This window comes from Opisthocomus hoazin, chromosome 34 (assembly GCF_030867145.1).
Source record: "Opisthocomus hoazin isolate bOpiHoa1 chromosome 34, bOpiHoa1.hap1, whole genome shotgun sequence".
Classification (NCBI taxonomy): Eukaryota; Metazoa; Chordata; class Aves; order Opisthocomiformes; family Opisthocomidae; genus Opisthocomus; species Opisthocomus hoazin.
This window is the reverse complement of record NC_134447.1, coordinates 720,566-730,746: the sequence shown is the minus strand read 5'-3', so window position 1 is coordinate 730,746 and position 10,181 is coordinate 720,566.

Here is a 10,181-nt window from a genome sequence, read left to right as displayed (position 1 = left end):
CATGGGCAGATGAGGATGAGCAACAGCTTTCCAGGCTAGCCCCTTCTGGCTGCCAGCTATCTGCAGACGTTCGCATTCTCAGAGCAGGGCTAATGGAGGAGCCCAGCACGGATAACATAAGATACGTTGGAATTTCGAGGTGGCAATACAAGCAAGCAGCCCCAGTCTCTGTGCCTCTGTGCGAGTAGTGCCATGGGCAGATGAGGCTGAGCAACAGCTTTCCAGGCTAGCCCCTTCTGGCTGACAGCTATCTGCAGACGTTCGCACTTTCGAAGCAGGGCTGTGATAGGACCCTGGCAGGGACACCACCATTCCCAGCATGCGTTTGAAGTTTCAAGTGGCAAGATAAGCAAGCAGAACCAGTCTCTGTGCCTCTGTGCGAGCAGTGCCATGTGCAGATGAGGCTGAGCAACAGCTTTCCAGGCTAGTCCCTTCTGGCTGCCAGCTATCTGCAGATGTTCGCATTTTCGGAGCAGGGCTGCCAAAGGAGCCTGGCAGGGACCTCCCCATTTCCAGTCTACGTTTGAAGTTTGAGGTGCAAGACAAGCAAGCAGCCCCAGTCTCTGTGCCTCTGTGCGAGCAGTGCCATGGGCAGATGAGGCTGAGCAACAGCTTTCCAGGCTAGCCCCTTCTGGCTGCCAGCTATCTGCAGACGTTCGCAGTTTCGGAGCAGGGTTGGGAAAGGAGCCTGCCAGGGACCCCCCCATTTACAGTCTAATTTGGAAGTTCGAGGTGGCAAGACAAGTAAGCAGCCCCAGTCTCTGTGCCTCTGTGCGAGCAGTGCCATGTGCAGATGAGGCTGAGCAACAGCTTTCCAGGCTAGCCCCTTCTGGCTGACAGCTATCTGCAGACGTTCGCATTCTCAGAGCAGAGCTAATGGAGGAGCCCAGCACTAACAACATAAGATACGTTAGAAGTTTGAGGTAGCAAGACAAGCAAGCAGCCCCAGTCTCTGTGCCTCTGTGCGAGCAGTGCCATGGGCAGATGAGGCTGAGCAACAGCTTTCCAGGCTAGCCCCTTCTGGCTGCCAGCTATCTGCAGACGTTCGCATTCTCAGAGCATGTCTACGAAAAAAGCCTGGCATGGACTTCCCCATTCCCAGGTTACGTTTGAAGTTTGAGTGGGCAAGACAAGCAAGCAGCCCCAGTCTCTGTGCCTCTGTGCGAGCAGTGCCATGGGCAGATGAGGCTGAGCAACAGCTTTCCAGGCTAGCCCCTTCTGCCTGCCTGCTATCTGCAGACGTTCGCATTCTCAGAGCAGGGCTACCGCAGGCGCACAGCACGGAAAACATAAGATACGTTTGAATTTTGAGAGGGCAAGACAAGCAAGCAGCCCCAGTCTCTGTGCCTCTGTGCGAGTAGTGCCATGGGCAGATGAGGCTGAGCAACAGCTTTCCAGGATAGCCACTTCTCGCTGCCATCTATATGCAGACGTTCGCATTTTCGGAACAGGGCTGGGAAAGGAGCCTGGCAGGGACCCCTACCTTTTCCAGTTTACGTTGGAAGTTTGAAGTGGCAAGAGAAGCATCAGCCCCAGTCTCTGTGCCTCTGTGCGAGCAGTGCCATGGGCAGATGAGGCTGAGCAACAGCTTTCCAGGCTAGCCCCTTCTGGCTGACAGCTATCTGCAGACGTTCGCATTCTCAGAGCAGGGCTAATGGAGGAGCCCAGCACGGATAACATAAGATACGTTTGAAGTTCGAGGTGGCAAGACAAGCAAGCAGCCCCAGTCTCTGTGCCTCTGTGCGAGCAGTGCCATGGGCAGATGAGGCTGAGCAAGAGCTTTCCAGGCTAGCCCCTTCTGGCTGCCAGCTATCTGCAGACGTTCGCATTTTCGGAGCAGGGCTGGGAAAGGAGCCTGGCATTGACATCCCCCATTTCCAGTGTACGTTGGAAGTTTGAGGTGGCAAGAGAAACAAGCAGCCCCAGTCTCTGTGCCTCTGTGCGAGCAGTGCCATGGGCAGATGAGGCTGAGCAACAGCTTTCCAGGCTAGCTCTTTCTGCCTGCAAGCTATCTGCAGACGTTCGCATTTTCGGAGCAAGGCTACCGGAGGCCCCTTGCACGAATCACCTAAGATACCATTGAAGTTTGAGGGAGCAAGACAAGCAAGCAGCCCCAGTCTCTGTGCCTCTGTGCGAGCAGTGCCATGGGCAGATGAGGCTGAGCAACAGCTTTCCAAGCTAGCTCTTTCTGGCTTCACGGTATCTGCAGAAGTTTATATTTTCGTAGCAGGGCTGCCGGAGGCCCCCTGCACGGATCACCTAAGCTACGTTTGAAGTTTGAGGGGGCAAACAAGCAAGCAGCCCCAGTCTCTGTGCCTCTGTGCGAGCAGTGCCATGGGCAGATGAGGCTGAGCAACAGCTTTCCAGGCTAGCTCTTTCTGGCTGCGAGCTATCTGCAGACGTTCGCATTTTCAGAGCAGGGCTGCCCGAGGTGCCAGACAAGGACCACCTAAGCTACATTTGAAGTTTGAGGTGACAAGACAAGCAAGAAGCCCTAGTCTCTGTGCCTCTGTGCGAGCAGTGCCATGGGCAGATGAGGCTGAGCAACAGCTTTCCAGGCTAGCTCTTTCTGACTGCGAGCTATCTGCAGACGTTCGCATTGTCAGAGCAGGGCTACCGGAGGCCCCTTGCACGGATCACCTAAGATACCATTGAAGTTTGAGGGTGCAAGACAAGCAAGCAGCCCCGGTCTCTGTGCCTCTGTGTGAGCAGTGGCATGGGCAGATGAGGCTGAGCAACAGCTTTCCAGGCTAGCTCTTTCTGGCTGCGAGCTATCTGCAGACGTACGCATTTTCATAGCAGGGCTGCTGTAGGCCAACTGCACGGACACCCAAAGCTACGTTTGAAGTTTGAGTTGGCAAGACAAGCAAGAAGCCCCAGTCTCTGTGCCTCTGTGCAAGCAGTGCCATGGGCAGATGAGGCTGAGCAACAGCTTTCCAGGCTAGCTCTTTCTGCCTGCGAGCTATCTGCAGACGTTCTCATTTTCAGAGCAGGGCTGCCGGAGGCGCCCGGCACGGACCACCTAAGCTACATTTGAAGTTTAAGGGGACAAGACAAGCAAGCAGCCCCAGTCTCTGTGCCTCTGTGCGAGCAGTGACATGGGCAGATGAGGCTGAGCAACAGCTTTCCAGGCTAGCTCTTTCTGCCTGCGAGCTATCTGCAGACTTTCGCATTTTCAGAACAGGGCTGCCGGAGGCGCCAGACACGGACTACCCAAGCTACGTTTGAAGTTTGAGGTGACAAGACAAGCAAGAAGCCCCAGTCTCTGTGCCTTTGTGCGAGCAGTGCCATGGGCAGATGAGGCTGAGCAACAGCTTTCCAGGCTAGCTCTTTCTGGCTGCGAGCTATCTGCAGACGTTCGCATTCTCAGAGCAGGGCTGCCGGAGGTGCCAGACACGGACCACCTAAGCTACGTTTGAAGTTTGAGTGGGCAAGACAAGCAAGCATCAGCCCCAGTCTCTGTGCCTCTGTGTGAGCAGTGCATGGGCAGATGAGGCTGAGCAACAGCTTTCCAGGCTAGCCCCTTCTGGCTGACAGCTATCTGCAGACGTTCGCATTCTCAGAGCAGGGCTACCGGAGGCGCCCAGCACGGAAAACATAAGATAAGTTTGAAGTTTGAGGGGGCAAGACAAGCAAGCAGCCCCAGTCTCTGTGCCTCTGTGCGAGTAGTGCCATGGGCAGATGAGGCTGAGCAACAGCTTTCCAGGATAGCCCCTTCTCGCTGCCATCTATATGCAGACGTTCGCATTTTCGGAACAGGGCTGGGAAAGGAGCCTGGCAGGGACCCCTACCATTGCCAGTCTAAGTTGGAAGTTTGAGGTGGCAACACAAGCATCAGCCCCAGTCTCTGTGCCTCTGTGCGAGCAGTGCCATGGGCAGATGAGGCTGAGCAACAGCTTTCCAGGCTAGCCCCTTCTGGCTGACAGCTATCTGCAGACGTTCGCATTCTCAGAGCAGGGCTAAAGGAGGAGCCCAGCACGGACAACATAAGATACGTCAGAAGTTCGAGGTGGCAAGACAAGCAAGCAGCCCCAGTCTCTGTGCCTCTGTGCGAGCAGTGCCATGGGCAGATGAGGCTGAGCAACAGCTTTCCAGGCTAGCCCCTTCTGGCTGCCAGCTATCTGCAGACGTTCGCATTTTCGGAGCAGGGCTGCCAAAGGAGCCTGGCAGGGAACTCCCCATTTCCAGTCTACGTTTGAAGTTTGAGGTGAAAGACAAGCAAGCAGCCCCAGTCTCTGTGCCTCTGTGCGAGCAGTGCCATGGGCAGATGAGGCTGAGCAACAGCTTTCCAGGCTAGCCCCTTCTGGCTGCCAGCTATCTGCAGACGTTCGCACTTTCGGAGCAGGGCTGCAGGAGGCGCATGGTACGGACCACCTAAGGTGCGTTTGAAGTTTGAGTGGGCAAGACAAGCAAGCAGCCCCAGTCTCTGTGCCTCTGTGCAAGCAGTGCCATGGGCAGATGAGGCTGAGCAACAGCTTTCCAAGCTAGCTCTTTCTGGCTTCACGCTATCTGCAGAAGTTTATATTTTCGGAGCAGGGCTGCCGGAGGCCCCCTGCACGGATCACCTAAGCTACGTTTGAAGTTTGAGGGGGCAAGACAAGCAAGCAGCCCCAGTCTCTGTGCCTCTGTGCGAGCAGTGCCATGGGCAGATAAGGCTGAGCAACAGCTTTCCAGGCTAGCTCTTTCTGGCTGCGAGCTATCTGCAGACGTTCGCATTTTCAGAGCAGGGCTGCCCGAGGTGCCAGACACGGACCACCTAAGCTATGTTTGAAGTTTGAGGGGGAAAGATAAGCAAGCAGCCCCAGTCTCTGTGCCTCTGTGCGAGCAGTGCCAAGGGCAGACGAGGCTGAGCAACAGCTTTCCAGGCTAGCTCTTTCTGGCTGCCAGCTATCTGCAGACGTTCGCACTTTCGGAGCAGGGCTGCGAAAGGAGCCTGGCAGGGACCACCTAAGCTACCCTTGAAGTTTGAGGTGACAAGATAAGCAAGAAGCCCTAGTCTCTGTGCCTCTGTGCGAGCAGTGCCATGGGCAGATGAGGCTGAGCAACAGCTTTCCAGGCTAGCTCTTTCTGGCTGCCAGCTATCTGCAGACGTTCGCATTTTCAGAACAGGGCTGCCGGAGGCGCCAGACACGGACCACCTAAGCTACGTTTCAAGTTTGAGTGGGCAAGACAAGCAAGCAGCCCCAGTCTCTGTGCCTCTGTGTGAGCAGTGCATGGGCAGATGAGGCTGAGCAACAGCTTTCCAGGCTAGCCCCTTCTGGCTGACAGCTATCTGCAGACGTTCGCATTCTCAGAGCAGGGCTACCGGAGGCGCCCAGCACGGAAAACATAAGATAAGTTTGAAGTTTGAGAGGGCAAGACAAGCAAGCAGCCCCAGTCTCTGTGCCTCTTTGCGAACAGTGCCATGGGCAGATGAGGCTGAGCAACAGCTTTCCAGGATAGCCCCTTCTCGCTGCCATCTATATGCAGACGTTCGCATTTTCGGAACAGGGCTGGGAAAGGAGCCTGGCAGGGACCCCTACCATTTCCAGTCTACGTTGGAAGTTTGAGGTGGCAACACAAGCATCAGCCCCAGTCTCTGTGCCTCTGTGCGAGCAGTGCCATGGGCAGATGAGGCTGAGCAACAGCTTTCCAGGCTAGCCCCTTCTGGCTGACAGCTATCTGCAGACGTTCGCATTCTCAGAGCAGGGCTAATGGAGGAGCCCAGCACGGATAACATAAGATACGTTAGAAGTTCGAGGTGGCAAGACAAGCAAGCAGCCCCAGTCTCTGTGCCTCTGTGCGAGCAGTGCCATGGGCAGATGAGGCTGAGCAAGAGCTTTCCAGGCTAGCCCCTTCTGGCTGCCAGCTATCTGCAGACGTTCGCATTTTCGGAGCAGGGCTGGGAAAGGAGCCTGGCATTGACATCCCCCATTTCCAGTGTACGTTGGAAGTTTGAGGTGGCAAGAGAAACAAGCAGCCCCAGTCTCTGTGCCTCTGTGCGAGCAGTGCCATGGGCAGATGAGGCTGAGCAACAGCTTTCCAGGCTAGCTCTTTCTGCCTGCAAGCTATCTGCAGACGTTCGCATTTTCGGAGCAAGGCTACCGGAGGCCCCTTGCACGAATCACCTAAGATACCATTGAAGTTTGAGGGAGCAAGACAAGCAAGCAGCCCCAGTCTCTGTGCCTCTGTGCGAGCAGTGCCATGGGCAGATGAGGCTGAGCAACAGCTTTCCAAGCTAGCTCTTTCTGGCTTCACGGTATCTGCAGAAGTTTATATTTTCGTAGCAGGGCTGCCGGAGGCCCCCTGCACGGATCACCTAAGCTACGTTTGAAGTTTGAGGGGGCAAACAAGCAAGCAGCCCCAGTCTCTGTGCCTCTGTGCGAGCAGTGCCATGGGCAGATGAGGCTGAGCAACAGCTTTCCAGGCTAGCTCTTTCTGGCTGCGAGCTATCTGCAGACGTTCGCATTTTCAGAGCAGGGCTGCCCGAGGTGCCAGACAAGGACCACCTAAGCTACATTTGAAGTTTGAGGTGACAAGACAAGCAAGAAGCCCTAGTCTCTGTGCCTCTGTGCGAGCAGTGCCATGGGCAGATGAGGCTGAGCAACAGCTTTCCAGGCTAGCTCTTTCTGACTGCGAGCTATCTGCAGACGTTCGCATTGTCAGAGCAGGGCTACCGGAGGCCCCTTGCACGGATCACCTAAGATACCATTGAAGTTTGAGGGTGCAAGACAAGCAAGCAGCCCCGGTCTCTGTGCCTCTGTGTGAGCAGTGGCATGGGCAGATGAGGCTGAGCAACAGCTTTCCAGGCTAGCTCTTTCTGGCTGCGAGCTATCTGCAGACGTACGCATTTTCATAGCAGGGCTGCTGTAGGCCAACTGCACGGACACCCAAAGCTACGTTTGAAGTTTGAGTTGGCAAGACAAGCAAGAAGCCCCAGTCTCTGTGCCTCTGTGCAAGCAGTGCCATGGGCAGATGAGGCTGAGCAACAGCTTTCCAGGCTAGCTCTTTCTGCCTGCGAGCTATCTGCAGACGTTCTCATTTTCAGAGCAGGGCTGCCGGAGGCGCCCGGCACGGACCACCTAAGCTACATTTGAAGTTTAAGGGGACAAGACAAGCAAGCAGCCCCAGTCTCTGTGCCTCTGTGCGAGCAGTGACATGGGCAGATGAGGCTGAGCAACAGCTTTCCAGGCTAGCTCTTTCTGCCTGCGAGCTATCTGCAGACTTTCGCATTTTCAGAACAGGGCTGCCGGAGGCGCCAGACACGGACTACCCAAGCTACGTTTGAAGTTTGAGGTGACAAGACAAGCAAGAAGCCCCAGTCTCTGTGCCTTTGTGCGAGCAGTGCCATGGGTAGATGAGGCAGAGCAACAGCTTTGCAGGCTAGCTCTTTCTGGCTGCGAGCTATCTGCAGACGTTCGCATTCTCAGAGCAGGGCTGCCGGAGGTGCCAGACACGGACCACCTAAGCTACGTTTGAAGTTTGAGTGGGCAAGACAAGCAAGCATCAGCCCCAGTCTCTGTGCCTCTGTGTGAGCAGTGCATGGGCAGATGAGGCTGAGCAACAGCTTTCCAGGCTAGCCCCTTCTGGCTGACAGCTATCTGCAGACGTTCGCATTCTCAGAGCAGGGCTACCGGAGGCGCCCAGCACGGAAAACATAAGATAAGTTTGAAGTTTGAGGGGGCAAGACAAGCAAGCAGCCCCAGTCTCTGTGCCTCTGTGCGAGTAGTGCCATGGGCAGATGAGGCTGAGCAACAGCTTTCCAGGATAGCCCCTTCTCGCTGCCATCTATATGCAGACGTTCGCATTTTCGGAACAGGGCTGGGAAAGGAGCCTGGCAGGGACCCCTACCATTGCCAGTCTAAGTTGGAAGTTTGAGGTGGCAACACAAGCATCAGCCCCAGTCTCTGTGCCTCTGTGCGAGCAGTGCCATGGGCAGATGAGGCTGAGCAACAGCTTTCCAGGCTAACCCCTTCTGGCTGACAGCTATCTGCAGACGTTCGCATTCTCAGAGCAGGGCTAAAGGAGGAGCCCAGCACGGACAACATAAGATACGTCAGAAGTTCGAGGTGGCAAGACAAGCAAGCAGCCCCAGTCTCTGTGCCTCTGTGCGAGCAGTGCCATGGGCAGATGAGGCTGAGCAACAGCTTTCCAGGCTAGCCCCTTCTGGCTGCCAGCTATCTGCAGACGTTCGCATTTTCGGAGCAGGGCTGCCAAAGGAGCCTGGCAGGGACCTCCCCATTTCCAGTCTACGTTTGAAGTTTGAGGTGAAAGACAAGCAAGCAGCCCCAGTCTCTGTGCCTCTGTGCGAGCAGTGCCATGGGCAGATGAGGCTGAGCAACAGCTTTCCAGGCTAGCCCCTTCTGGCTGCCAGCTATCTGCAGACGTTCGCACTTTCGGAGCAGGGCTGCAGGAGGCGCATGGTACGGACCACCTAAGCTGCGTTTGAAGTTTGAGTGGGCAAGACAAGCAAGCAGCCCCAGTCTCTGTGCCTCTGTGCAAGCAGTGCCATGGGCAGATGAGGCTGAGCAACAGCTTTCCAAGCTAGCTCTTTCTGGCTTCACGCTATCTGCAGAAGTTTATATTTTCGGAGCAGGGCTGCCGGAGGCCCCCTGCACGGATCACCTAAGCTACGTTAGAAGTTTGACGGGGCAAGACAAGCAAGCAGCCCTAGTCTCTGTGCCTCTATGCGAACAGTGCCATGGGCAGGTGAGGCTGAGCAACAGCTTTCCAGGCTAGCTCTTTCTTGCAGCGAGCTATCTGCAGACGTCCGCATTTTCATAGCAGGGCTGCTGTAGGCCCCCTGCACGGACACCCAAAGCTACGTTTGAAGTTTGAGGGGGCAAGACAAGCAAGCAGCCTCAGACTCTGTGCCTCTGTGCAAGCAGTGCCATGGGCAGATGAGGCTGAGCAACAGCTTTCCAGGCTAGCTCTTTCTGCCTGCGAGCTATCTGCAGACGTTGTCATTTTCAGAGCAGGGCTTCCGGAGGCGCCCGGTGCGGACCACCTAAGCTACATTTGAAGTTTAAGGGAACAAGACAAGCAAGCAGCCTCAGTCTCTGTGCCTCTGTGCGAGCAGTTACATGGGCAGATGAGGCTGAGCAACATCTTTCCAGGCTAGCTTATTCTGCCTGCGAGCTATCTGCAGACGTTCGCATTTTCAGAACAGGGCTGCCGGAGGCGCCAGACACGGAGTACCTAAGCTACGTTTGAAGTTTGAGGTGACAAGACAAGCAAGAAGCCCCAGTCTCTGTGCCTTTGTGCGAGCAGTGCCATGGGCAGATGAGGCTGAGCAACAGCTTTCCAGGCTAGCTCTTTCTGGCTGCGGGCTATCTGCAGACGTTCGCATTTTCAGAGCAGGGCTGCCGGAGGTGCCAGACACGGACCACCTAAGCTACGTTTGAAGTTTGAGTGGGCAAGACAAGCAAGCAGCCCCAGTCTCTGTGCCTCTGTGCGAGCAGTGCCATGGGCAGATGAGGCTGAGCAACAGCTTTCCAGGCTAGCTCTTTCTGGCTGCGAGCTATCAGCAGAAGTTTATATTTTCGGAGCAGTGCTGCTGTAGGCCCCCTGCACGGATCACCTAAGCTACGTTTGAAGTTTGAGAGGGCAAGACAAGCAAGCAGCCCCAGTCTCTGTGCCTCTGTGCGAGCAGTGCCATGGGCAGATGAGGCTGAGCAACAGCTTTCCAGGCTAGCTCTTTCTGGCTGCGAGCTACCTGCAGACGTTCTCATTTTCAGAGCAGGGCTGCCGGAGGCGCCCGGCACGGACCACCTAATATACATCTGAAGTTTAAGGGGACAAGACAAGCAAGCAGACCCACTCTCTGTGCCTTTGTGCGAGCAGTGCCATGGGCAGATGAGGCTGAGCAACAGCTTTCCAGGCTAGCTCTTTCTGGCTGCGAGCTATCTGCAGACGTTCGCATTTTCAGAGCAGGGCTTCCGGAGGTGCCAGACACGGACCACCTAAGCTACGTTTGAAGTTTGAGTGGGCAAGACAAGCAAGCAGCCCCAGTCTGTGTGCCTCTGTGCGAGCAGTGCCATGGGCAGATGAGGCTGAGCAACAGCTTTCCAGGCTAGCCCCTTCTGCCTGCCTGCTATCTGCAGACGTTCGCATTTTCGGAGCAGGGCTGGGAAAGGAGCGTGGCAGGGACACCCCTCATTTCCAGTGTACGTTTGAAGTTTGAGGTGGCAAGACAAGCAAGC